This window comes from Tachyglossus aculeatus, chromosome 23 (genome assembly GCF_015852505.1).
Source record: "Tachyglossus aculeatus isolate mTacAcu1 chromosome 23, mTacAcu1.pri, whole genome shotgun sequence".
NCBI classification, from domain to species: Eukaryota; Metazoa; Chordata; class Mammalia; order Monotremata; family Tachyglossidae; genus Tachyglossus; species Tachyglossus aculeatus.
This window is the reverse complement of record NC_052088.1, coordinates 3689225-3702826: the sequence shown is the minus strand read 5'-3', so window position 1 is coordinate 3702826 and position 13602 is coordinate 3689225. Positions and strand designations below refer to the sequence as shown.

Here is a 13602-nt window from a genome sequence, read left to right as displayed (position 1 = left end):
TGTTATGCCCCTCATCAAAAATCTCCAGTGACTACCAATCAACCTAAGCATCAGGCAAAAACTCCTCACTCTCGGCTTCAAGGCTCTCCATCACCTTGCCCCTCCTGCCTCACCTCCCTGCTCTCCTTCTACAGCCCAGCCCACACCTTCCGCTCCTCTGCAGCTAACCTCTTCACTGGGCCTCGTTCTCGCTTGTCCCGCCGTCAACCCCCAGCCCACATCCTCCCCCTGGCCTGGAATGCCCTCCCTCCGCACATCCGCCAAACAAGCTCTCTTCCTCCCTTCAAGGCCCTACTGAAAGCTCACCTCCTCCAGGAGGCCTTCCCAGACTGAGCCTTCTCCTTCCTCTCCCCCTCCTCCCTCTCCTCATCCCCCCCGCCGTACCTCCTTCTCCTCCTCAAAGCACCTGTATATATGTTTGTACATATTTATTACTGTATTTATTTTACTTGTACATATTTACTATTGTATTTATTTCATTTTGTTAATATGTTTTGCTTTGGTGTTGGTCTCCCCCTTCTAGACTGTGAGCCCACTGTTGGGTAGGGACCGTCTCTATATGTTGCCAACTTGTACTTCCCAAGTGCTTAGTACAGTGCTGTGCACACAGTAAGTGCTCAATAAATATGATTGAATGAATGAACCTGATTTGCTTGTATTCATCTCAGCAGTTAGTACTGTGCCTTGCACATAAGAGCTTAACAAATATCATGATTATTATTATTATTACAGTGTGCTCAATAAACTGTGCTGAATGAATGAAAGAAAACTTGCACCCTTAAAGTTTAGTATATTGACCCCTTATTGACTTCCATACCCATTGCTCGGACCAGGTGTTCCAGACATTTAATTTTCTTGTGCCCCTCTCCAGTCCATCCCTCCCTCCTACCCCTTCTTTGACTCTCCCGTCTTCCCCAGCAATATCTCAAGAGGAAATCATGTGCCTCCTCTCAAAATCTGCTTCCGACCCCGTCCCTTCCTACCTCATCAAAACACTTCCCCTCTCCTAACCTCCCTGACTGACATCTTTAACCATTCACTCTCTAGTGGCTTCTTCCCGCTGCTTTCAAACATGCCTATATATCCCCTATCTTTAAACAAACCCTCTCTTGAACCCACAGCTCTCTTCAGTTATCACCCATCTCCCTCCTACATTTCCTCTCCACATTCCTTGAGTGAATTGTCTACACCTGCTGCTTCCACTTCCTCTCCTCCAGTTCTCTCCTCCACCCCCTCCATTCTGGTTTCTGCTTCCTTCATTCCATGGAGACTATCCTTTCTAAGGTCCCCAGTGGCCTTCTTACCAAATCAATGGCCTCTACAACATCCTAACCCTCTTCAGCCTTTTAGCAGCCTTTGACACTGTGGACCTTCTCTATGCAACATGATCCAACCATGGCCTCACTGCACTGTCCTCTTCTGGTTCTTCTACTCCTTTTGCTGCCCTTTCTCAGTCTTTTTCGCAGGCTCCTCCTCTGTCTTCCACGTTCTAACTGTGGGAATCACTTCAGGCTCCATTCTGTGTTCCCTTTTGGTCTTCCTCTACACCCATTTCCTTGGAGAACTCATTTGCTCCCCTGGCTTCAATGACCATTTCTACATGGATGAGTCTCAGATTTTCTTCTCTCATTATGAATGAGAGAATGACCCCTCTCATTCTCTAATCTCACATTTCCTCCTGACTTCAGGACACCTGTGCATGGTTGGCCCACCAACACCACAAACTAAACATGCCCAAAGCAAAACTCTTCATCTTCCCATCCAAATCGTGTCCTCCTCCTGTTTTTTTCTATTACTATAGACACCACCACCGTCCTGCCTGACTCAAAAGCCTGTAACCTTAGTACTGTCCTTGGCTCAACTCCGTCATTCAACCCACATATTCAGTATGTCACCAAATTCTGGCAGTTCTTTCACAACATTGCTAAAATCTGCCCTTTCTTTTCTATCCAAACTACTACTACACTGATCCAAACACTTGTCATATGCCACCTTCACTACCACATCAGCCTCCTTGCTGCCTCCAGTCTCTGTTGTAGTTCATTTCTCACCTTGCTGCCTGCTTCATTTTTCTGAAAAACCGTTCCGTCCACGTTTCCCTACTCCTCAAGAACATCCAGTAGTTGTCCATAGGTTGTAGTCAGGGAAATAGCATGGCCTAGTGGATAGAGCATGGGTCTGGGAGTTGGAAGGACCTGAGTTCTAATCCCATCTCCACCACCTTTCTGCTATGTGACCTTGGGCAAGTCCCTTAATTTCTCTGTGCCTCAGTTACCTCATCTGTAAAATGGGGATTAAGACTGTGAGCCCCATGTGAAACAGGGATTATATCCAACCTGATTAGCTTGTATCTACCCTAGTGCTTAGAACAGTGCTTGACGTATAGTAAGGCCTTAAGGAATACCATTATTATTATTGTTGTTATTATTATTCACCTCTGTGTCAAACACCTTACCATTAGTAATGAAGCACTCCATCACCCTGCCCCCCTCCAATCGTACCTCATTGACTTCTTACTACAACCCAGTCTGCACACTTCACTCCTCTAATGACAATTTACTGAACCTGAATCTTGTCCATCTCGCTGCCGATCCCTTGCTCACGCCTTTCCTCTGGGCTTTGACACCATCCCCTTTCAAACCTGACAGACTATCATTCTCCCTACCTTCAAAGCCTTATTAAAATCATGTCTCCCTCAAGGGGCCTTCTCCGACTAAACCCTCGTGTCCCGTACTCCCTCTTCCTCCTGCGTCATGTGTCCACTTGGATCTGTACCCTTTAAGCACTTGATATTCAGCCCACCATCAGCCCCACAGCATTTACGTACTTATATACCTCGTTTATTTATATTAATATCTGTCTCCTCCTATTGTAAGCTCCTTGTGGACAGGGAACATGTCTACCAACTCTGTTGTATTATAATCTCCTAAACCCTTAGTTCAGTGTTCTGCACCCAATAAATTCTCATTAAATGCGCTTGATTGATTGTATATAGAAGCCAGGAGAATGGTTTCTGCCCCAAACTAGAAAGTTTAAAGATATATGCTTCTTTCAGAAAGGGAAATATTAGTACACCAAAAGTGGTCTTTTTTCAAGATAGATAAAGAGACAAATCTGGGAGGCACCAGATCCATTTTCAGGAATTAAAAAATGACTAAATTCAATCTGTTGTCAGTCTACATAGACCTATACAACTTTACAGGATATTAGGATTCCGGGCCACCTAGATCCTTGCAGTGCTGTCTTTGATTTAACTACAACTGCATTTATGCTTATTGCTGAATGTGGAGGGGTAAACTGACCAGAAAAAGAGTCCTAGTGGTGGCAACTCAGGGCTGTTTCTTCAAAGGAAAAACAGGATTGGCAGGAAGAAAAATTTTAGTTGGTTAAGTGGTAGGGCAAGAGCCGCTGCAGTTTGCGGTTAGAACATGTAAAGAGGAAGATAGAGTAAACAAAAAGAGATAGCAAAAGCATAAATTAGAACAGGAAAAAGGAAGACATGGGAATAAGGACTGATAGGGATAGGTAGGAGAAGAATGAAAGAGAAGGAAGGCTGCGTAGAAGGAACAAAAATTGAAAGGAACAGAGTGTCAAAAGGTGTGCAGAGAAAGGAAAAGGTGGAGAGTACACTTGTAGAAGAGGACTAGCACAGTGAGAAGGGGAAATAAGGTTAGGCCTCAGAAAGGGATGAGAAAGGAAAATGGGTGGAGCAACAGGAGGAGGAAAAAGAAAAGTTCAATGTATGTCTAACCTAGGCAAAGAAAAGACACTTTTCAAAGGTGAGATCATCATCAGTGGTATTTATGGAACATCTACTAAAGTACACGACAACAGAGTTGATAGCCACGTTCCCTGCCCACAATGAGCAGATGTCAACTCATGGAATGATCATCTGAGTAGCAGTGTTGCCTAGTGGAAAGACCATGGGCCTGGGAGTCAGAAGGCCAGAGTTCTAATCCCAGTTCTGCCACTTGCCTGCTGTGTGACCTTAGGCAAGTTACTTTAACTTCTCCATGCCTCAGTTTGCTCATCTGTAAAATGGGTGTTGAATGCCTGTTTTTCCTCATAGACAGTGAGCCCCATGTGGGGCAGGGATTGTGGCCAACCTGATCAGTTTATATATGCGTCTCTATATGTTGCCAACTTGTACTTCCCAAGCGCTTAGTACAGTGCTCTGCACACAGTAAGTGCTCAATAAATATGATTGATTGATGTCTCAGTGAATAGAAAAGTGCTTGACACATAGTAAGTGCGTAACAAATACCATAAAATAGTAATGATAATAAAAAACCTTTTGATAGGATCTTTGAGGTGGCCTTAGGGACAAGAAGGTTTCTCCAAGAGGAAGGAATCTTCTGGCCCTGCTTTGTCCCTGTTTCCTCCTAATCTTGGGCTAGCCACTTTCAATCTTCTTCTTTCTGCCCCTGGAAAAGGATAGAATCTGAAGATATTATTGAATCCCATATCATTTTGCAGTCTTTAGTCTTGATAAGCAGTGACCAAAGGATTCCTTCATTTTTAAAAATTTGCAGTACTAAAATCTGAACAGTCATTGAGCCTGAATAAAGCTACTGGGGTAGGCAGGGAATGATTCTGCTAAAGCTGTTGTAGTCTACTCTCCCAAGTCCTTAGTACAGTACACTGCATATAGTGGGCGCACAATAAACAAACCATTGAATGATTGTTTGAAAAGCAAATGATAGTGGGGAAGTCTTAGGGTAGATGCCCGGCCTAGCCTTGTTCACTACCAGACTCTGCCTGTGTCTAAGCCACCTGGCATTAAGCGTCACTGGGAAACAGGGACACCATCAAACAGGATGTGGTCGCAGCCTGCATGTCCACCTCTGCCCTACGACTGTCTCCAGAGGTGAGGTCCAGACAACTTCCAGTTTGGCTTCAGTCCCCTCCAGTTGTGGAGACTTGCTGTTATTATTGATACCGGGGAAGGTGGACAGCCAGGTGGCCACCCAAGCCATCCTAACCTAGTTCTGGGGGTCTGAGTTCCAGAGCACCTGTGAATCAAGCCCAGGTCGGTGCGAAGCTCAGCTAGATGCTTTTAGGGTAAAGCCGAAAAAACCTAATATTTCACATGAAAAACTACCAAGAGAGTCAACTTTAGGCAAGTCACTTAAATTCTCTGTGCCTCAGCTGCTTCATTTGTAAAATGGAAGTAGCTTGTATCTGCCCAGTACTTATTACAGTGCCTGGCAAATAGTGCTTTAAAATGCCATTAAAAAAAAAAAAAAGAGGTCCTGTAGGGATGTTTTCTTCTCAGTTTGTTAAAAAGGAGAACAGGTTCTATGCTCAATCTTGCTCTGCAAATCCTTCCTGACTAATAGAACAGAACACTTTTTGAGGAGCTGGGTTGTTGGCCCAGGCAGGGCAGACTCAACGCAGTTTGGAGCTCTAGGCGAAAGGGAGGGATTGAGATGAAAGAAGGAAGTGGGAGTTGGAAGGAGAAAAGAAGCCTGTAGCTGAATAGCACCTGGGTGATTGTCTAGATTGCTTTTGCGTTAGAGCTGGCCTTAGGCACTGGTGCCAGTATGCCTGCATGGTTTGCTTCCTGTAGATATAGGGATAACATAAGGAAGGCTGAGTTAGCAGTAAGGCAGCTTGAGCTCCTCCTCTTAGGTTCTGACTAGATCTAGTAGCCACAGGCCTGCTGTCCTAGATAAACGCAGTGTACTGTTCTGCACTTCAAGGTTCATTTTCTTGGCCTTCCAAGTAAATGCTAGACAGTTCTACCCAATTTCTAGTATGTTCCTCCGTGTAGTCCACTGTCGTTGAATGAACAAATAATGAGATTTTTTTGGGAAAATTATTTTAATGCCATTCAGTTTGGAAGGGACTTGGATATCATCCAGAGTCTTGCCCTTGAAGAATTAAATAGAACTTCCTGTTGTTTCTCAGGTCAGTCAAGAGAGATGGTTCTAACGCCATGCAACCCAAACTTTATTTGAACATCTTAATGCCAACCTAAAGGTTACCAGGGAAAAGTAGGTTGTAAAGGAACAAATGATCTGTGCTTTCCTTAGAATCAGGGCTCAAACTCTTCTGGCAAGTCCATCCTAACTGCCCAATCTCTCATTTTATTTGTAAATGATTGCATGGTTTGCTGCATTCTGGGAAGCCGAAGCCACGTACCCTGTTAATTATACATGTTTTTGCTCCCTCAAGTGTGGTTTGGTGGGCATTGCCAAAGCAGCCTTGAAACAGGATTTAGTGATCTCAAAAGGGCTCCATACATCAGAATGCTGTTCTTAAGCAGAAATATCCTGTCACCTGCCGTGAGCTGGGGACCAGATTTATATATACCAGACTTCACAGAAGTCTGTTTCAGATATAGTGATGTGTCTTCTTTTCCTGTGTGAAGAGCTGTTCCTTTTTGGGAGCTGTCATGTAAACCAAGAAAGGGTTCCTTGACACTTTTGATATGTCTCACATAAATACAAATGCATTAGAGTTGACCTGCAGGCTAAATAGCTGACTTTTTCAGAAAAAAGTTGAAGCCTTGAGTAAGGTGGTTAGCTCAAACTGCTATTTTGTGCCAGACAGATTTGGGAAGCGGTGTGGCCTTAGTGGAAAAAAAACAAGCCTGGGAGTCAGGGGCACTGGGTTCTAATCCCAGTTCTGCTGCTTAACCTGTTGTGTGACCACAGGCAAGTCACTTTACTTCCCTGTGCCTCAGTTCCCTCATCTGCAAAATAGGGATTAAGTACCTATTCTCCTTATTTAGACTGTGAGTCCCATGTGGGCTCTGATTATCTTGTTTTTACCCCAGTGTGTAGTACAGTGCTTCGCACATAGTGCTTAACAAATATGGCAAGTAGTATTAGTATTGTTGTTATCATTTTTATTCCTAACAACATACAGGAGAGGTAAAGCTCAAATGCTGTTTAGATAAAAAAATGAGTGATTTTGGCAATTAGAGCCGTTGACATCTAGGAAGATACCAGATCAATACATTAACTTGGAAACACCTATTAGTAGTTTACAGAGGTTGGTTGAAGGTTGCAAGCCCATGGCTTGGCAGAGATGCAGAGGCCTGAAATGGCAGATTTCAGGGCTTTGCAAGGCCATTCATTAATGGAGCCCAAAACATGCAGAAGAGGAGCAGTGTGGGATAGTTGATAGAGCACAGGCCTTGGAGTCAGAAGGACCTGGGTTCTAATCCCACTCCTCCACTTCCCTGCTATGTGACACTGGGAGAGTCACAACTTCTCTGGACCTCAGTGACCTTGTTTGTAAAGTGGGGATTAAGACTGTGAGCCCCATGTAGGACAGGGACTGTGTCCAACCGTATTAGCTTGTATCTACCTCAGTGCTTAGAACAGTTTGTGACACATAGTAAGTGCTTAATAAATGCCATCGGCATTATTAGTTTTATATACCCTAGCGAACACCCGTGGATGGTAGGGAAGGTGAGAGTCGCCATCCCTCCCAAGGGGTTTTTGAGTTTAAGATTACTCACCATGTGGTAGGGAGAGGGGTGTGGGGAAATGAGAAATGACTGTTTCTTTGCTCTCGTGCCGCAGATTCACAAGCCAACCAGAGAGTTACATAAAAATGCACTTTCCACACATCCTTTCCACCGTTTGGAACATGCTCAGACTCGACTGACACCAGGAAGGCAAGAACAGGACTCTCAGTTCCGTGCTATTCTCTGGCTTCAGGGAATGGTAAGGAGAAGGGGGGGCACTATCTTTGTTCTCTGCCCCTTCAAAACCCTGACTTTAATGGGCTTTATTCATCTTTTTACGTTCTATATTGATAGTGTGTGTAACTACTGATGCAGAACAGTGACCTAGGGGCTTGGGGTGCACCCAAAAGAAGTATGTCACTTAGTTGGAAAGACCAACAGAGATAGGTTGTAGCTATATAAGAGTCAAAAAGGTGAGTGCATAAAAATAAATGACACAACCAGGGTCTAAATAAATCATTGGTTCTGGTATTAAGCTTTTATCCAGTGCCAGCACTGTGCAAATGCTTAGGTGAATTGCAGTCTATCAGTGCATTTATTGAGCCCTTACTGTGTCCAGAACACTGTACTAAGCCCTTGGGAAAGTACCATAGATTCGATGGATGTGATCCCTGACCACAGGAGCGTACCATCTACAGTGGGAGACAGATGTTACAGTCTATTACAGATAGGGGAGGTAGTAGGGTATAAGGGTATTTACATAAATTCTATGGGGCTGGGGTGAGTATATCGAAGTGTGCTTAAAGAGTGTGGGGGGGGGTGGATAAGGGAAGTGAGAGCTTAGTCTGAGGAGGCTTTTTGGAGAAAATATGAATTGAGGGTTTAGAAGGTGGGGAGAAAAGAAAGGTGGACTGTTAGACATGAAAGGGAAAGGAGTTTCAGTCCTGAGTGAGGACATGGGTAAGGGGGTCATTGGTAAGTTATAGATGAGCCTGAGGAGTGAAGTATGTGGATTGGCTTGCAGTAGGAGATAGTGAGGTAAAGTAGGATGGACTGACCTGATTGAGTGTCTTAAAGCTGATGGTAATTACAAGATAAACTGTGCGTATCCCATATGGGATCGATAATCTAGGTGGGGACGGCAAACGTTTTTAAAAAAAGATAAATTACAAGCAATGGGAGCATTTAAAATTTAAGAATAAGACATCAAAGTCATAGATAGGAAGCAGAACTTGTACTCTACCAAAGCGGTAGTATAGTGCCTTGCACATAAACGCTCAGTAAATACCATTGATTGATTGATTGACTGATAGTTTTTGCTTCCAGACTACCTGTGCTTCCAGCGTCCTGCCAGTTGGGAAAGCAGGCTGTTTCTGGCACCCAGTTCCTGGTGTGCTGGAACGCTGGATTTCCGTGCTGACAGGCGGGAGCAGTCTGCAGCTCAGCTCTGGTTGGGCCCTGCTTCCAGCCATTTCTGAGCCTCAATCTCCTTGCTCTCTCAACATTCTTAATTCCCAACACCAAGTAAATGGATAAATAGCTGCAGTTTGTTGTCTAAATGGAAATTTATTAAAGAATATTTTACTGTGGCTCCATGTTGCTATTGATGTGAAAGGGCCTAGCCATAGCCATTAAGCTGGGCATTAAGTGTGCAACCAACATACTGTTCCTCGATCAATCAATCAATCAATCAATCGTATTTATTGAGCACTTACTGTGTGCAGAGCACTGTTCTAAGCCCTTGGGAAGTACAAGTTGGCGACATATAGAGTCCCTACCCAACAGTGGGCTCACAGTCTAGAAGGGGGAGACAGAGAACAAAACCAAACATATTAACAAAATAAAATAAATAGAATAGATAGGTACAAGTAAAATAAATAGAGTAATAAATATGTACAAACATATATACATATATTCAGGTGCTGTGGGGAAGGGAAGGAGGTGAGATGGGGGAGATGGAGAGGGGGACGAGGGGAAGAGGAAGGAGGGGACTCAGTCTGGAAAGGCCTCCTGGAGGAGGTGAGCTCTCAATGCTCTCGATGTCATGGATGGATCATTGGTTCGACCCAGTAAAGGCATTGTGTATAGCCTATGGCTTTTTCATTCAAGGCCATAAGAGGGTAAGCAGGGAAATTGTCTGACATCCATTCTCGGCTTATAGGTTATTAGCCCCTCGAGGGATAAGGTCCGTGTCTAATTCCCACGTGTATGCTCCTTCCCAGTGCTTAGTACAGTGATCTGCACACAGTAAGAATGTAATATTATTACTGCTACTCTGTCCCTTCCCATCTCCCAACTCTCCCTAACATTTCTTCCAGGGTGAGTTGCCCAGGCAGGTTGCCCCATGGACATCATTATTATTATTATTATTATTACTGTGTAAAGCCAACAGCTGCTGTGGGTGTGGAAATGTCTACACTCTCATGGAGGAACTGAGGGTACTCGGGAGGTAGACTAGAGCCAAGTAGCAAAACTGGAGCCAATACTATCTGTTTTCCCACCCTCCCTTCCATTCAATCAATTAATCGTATTTATTGAATGCTTCCTGTGTTCAGAGCACTGTACTTAGTGCTTGGGAAAGTACAGTATAGCAATAAAAAAAGGCAGCACAGTCTAGAAGGGGATAAGGGATGGGGGTAGGAGGATGCACATCTATCCACTTCTCCCCCTCAGCCCCATCTCCTGCTTTCAGTACAGTTCTTGTCCAATTGCTCTGAGCCTGGCAGCAGTTCCGCCTTGATGTGAGGACTCTTCCCATGTACCGATTGCCTTTTTGGAACTCTGAATGTCAGTGGCTACTGCATTATTCCAAACAAACTGAAATTAATCAGCTTTAGAAATGTATCAAAATCCAGGAATGGTAGAAAAACTAGAATCAATCAGCATTATTTATTGAGCACTTTCAGTGTTCAGTAAGATATGCATCCCAGAAACCAGATGCTGAAGGGAATCAATCATTGGTATTTATTGAGCATTTACTCTGCGTAGAGCATTGTACCAAGCACTTGGGAGAGTACAGTATAACACAGTTGAGAGACATGATTCCTGCCTTCAAGGAGCTTCCACTCTAAAAGACTGATTGAAGGAAATATTTGGGAATAGCAATTTATTTAAAAATTGGGACACTTTATGAAGTATGACTTGATGGATTGTGGTAAAAACAGTGATGTGGATGAAGAATCACTTGAATGCTAAGCAATATAGAGGAGGAAGAAGAAACAGAGGCAGGGAACCAGGGAAGATACACATTTGAGAAAGGAATCGATGAACTAGGTTTCTCAGTGGGTAAGATGTAACCTGGGAATCAATGGGTTCTTTTGAGCACTGCAATAACCCCTTCAAGTTCCTTTGGCAACATTTACGGCAGTGAAACAGTACTTTGTTAAATGGTAGGAGAAGCAGCATGAAAGAGCACGGGCTTGGGAGTCAGAGGTCGTGGGTTCTAATCCTGCCTCTACCACTTGTCAGCTGTGTGACTTTGGGCAAGTCACTTAACTTCTCTCTGCCTCAGTTACCTCATCTATAAAATGGGGATTAAGACTGTGAGCCCCATGTGGGGCAACCTGATTACCTTGTATCTACCCCAGTGCTTAGAACAGTGCTTGGCACATAGTAAGCACTTAACAAATGTCATCATCATCATTATTATTATAATGGTACTCCTGGGATCTCTAAAGGCTTAATGAACTTAATGGCAGTTTCCCAGAGCTTCAGGTTACTCCCTGGGTATCACTTATCAATCACTGGTATTTATTGAGTGCCTACTTTGTGCAGAGCAGTGTATTAAGCATATGGGAGAGTACACTGTAACAGAATTGGAAGACACATTCCCTAACCACAGCGTGCTTACGGGCTAGAGCAGGGATTGTCAACCTTTGGTCTCCAAGTTTAGCTCTAAGTGCTTCCCCCACAACTCCCTCTACCCCTCAGCCTTTACTTCATATACTCCCACCCACATAGAAACACTGGAGCTGAGCCATCTCCTGGGGGAGCAGAGATCAGCAGAGAAGATGTCACAACAAAGCTACTTTTACCTTTATGTTGGTTTTCTGTTGACTCAGAGACTTGTACGACATCGAAAGTAATCCTAGAGCTCATGTTCAGTAAGCACCGAGCCACAAAGTGAGCAAGGCCTTCATACTTATTTTCTTCCCTTCATTGGTCCACTTTCACTGTCCATCTGGAAGAGTTATATTCCTGCCTCCTGAGGGGTAGAATTGGCTTGGGCTGTTTGGTTTTCTATAACTTATATTTCATTTGTTGGGGAGAGGTGCTTGTAAATATACTTTTAATCTTCATTTGTGTGTCATATACTTCAAACAAGGGTAAAGTAAAACAAGAGCACTCTTAAGCGGTGATCAAAAATGCCACTTTTTATCCTTATGACAAAAATGTTTCAGAGAAATAATGTGAATCACTTTCCTCACTTTTTCCTTTTCTTCCGCCTGACTCTTAATTTTATGGTATCGATTGCATTAGCCACACAGCGGACCTGTTACATTGCATATTTGTGGTCTGCAATTACACTAGCAGTGAATCATAAAGCTCACATTAATGCATTTTATATTATCTTTCTTGAGACAAGCACTCACAGAAATACTGCCCTTATGCCTAATTTAAGAAATTTCTCTAATGTGATGTTAAATGCATTCACACACTATGGTAATGGAAACAACATTTATTTCACTTAATCCTTAAGTATATCCAGACAGAACTGTTTTACCAAACAGAAACAATCCATCAATAGCATTTATTGAGCACTGAATTAGGAGCTTAGTAAATAGAAATGGTTTACTGGGATCTCATGTCTCCCGGTCTCTGGTCCATACTCTAATTTTTCCTTTTCTTTTCATGGTGGTGTGCCACATTGGAATTCTCGACATAATTGGTTCCTAGCAACTGCACCTCAGTATGAAACCTTTGTAAGCTGGAGCCCACTTTCTCATGGGACCAATGTTTTAAGTAGGGAGATTCCTCAGTCATGTCGGATACTTAATTTTTACTCAAATTACCCAGAATTATGTACTCCATCAATTAGAGATGAGTGGTGTAACTAAAGTGATGTATTTATTTTGGGTAATAGAGGTTGCACAATAGGGTAGCTGATATGCATAGTTAGAAATGAAATGGATATGTTGACCTAGCTCGGTGACATTTTCTGGCATCCCTCTTCCCTCCCTCCCCCCCCATCCCTGACCTCTTCTGTTTCAGCCTCCCTGTTTTCTTAAACTTTCCTATCCATTTCACCATTTCCCTGCAATTCTCAGGTGCTCCTAATTTTAACTTAATTGTGGTTTTGTTATGACCTGACTGAACTAAGCACTGGAGTAGATCATCATCGTCATCATCAATCGTATTTATTGAGCGCTTACTGTGTGCAGAGCACTGTACTAAGCGCTTGGGAAGTACAAGTTGGCAACATATAGAGACAGTCCCTACCCAGCAGTGGGCTCACAGTCTAAAAGATACAAGTAGATACAAGATAATTTGTTTGGACATAACCCCTGTCCTACACAGAGCCCAAATCTAACTGGGAGAGAGAACCAGTATCCTACCCCATTTTCCAGATGAGGGAATTGAGGCACAGAAAAGTGAAGTGACCTGCCCAAGGTCCCACAGCAGGTAAGTGGCAGGGCCTGGATTAGAATCCAGGTCTCCTGAATCTCAGGCTGTGCTTTTTCCACCAGGACACGCTGCTTCTCCACTTCTGAATCCCTCCTCCATATCTGTTCCTGAGGTCCCTACCCCTGGTACTGCTTTTTGATTTTTGAAACAATCTTGTTTCTCTTTTGGGCTAGCAGGTGAATTTACCTGATTGCCAGGAAGCATTACCAGGGAGGATCAATTCATGCAGCTTACCTCCAAAGAAAATAGTAAATGGAGCCATCGCCATAAAGAGTGATAGTCTTGTGAAGTGGAAATCAGTGTGTTGTAAAACTGAATTAGGTTGTAAATTTAGAAATCTGTGTCATTCTGTGTCATTCATTGTAACGTGAAATTAAGGATTGGTCGGTGGTAGCGTATGGGACCTTCCATCCAGCGTTCCAGTAGGAGTGCTCAGTTCCCTCATCTGTAAAATGGGAATAAAGATGGTGAGCACTATGTGGGACAGAGACTCTGTCCTATCCAATTACCTTGTCTCTACCCCAGCACTTAGAACAATGCTTGGCACTTAGTAAGCA

General features: G+C 43.6%; 1 protein-coding gene across 4 annotated transcripts in view; it reads left to right on the top strand.

Moving 5' to 3' along the window:
• Positions 1-13602, top strand: part of FUT8 (fucosyltransferase 8) — a 392751-nt gene that overhangs the window by 19169 nt on the left and 359980 nt on the right. Inside the window, exon 1 of one of the 4 annotated variants that reach the window (XM_038765686.1) lies at positions 7636-7679. The exons of the other annotated variants lie outside the window; for them this stretch is intronic. The gene's annotated coding sequence lies outside the window, so the exon portion shown is untranslated. Of the gene's footprint in view, positions 1-7635; positions 7680-13602 lie in introns of those variants that run through there. 4 annotated transcript variants of the gene reach the window in all.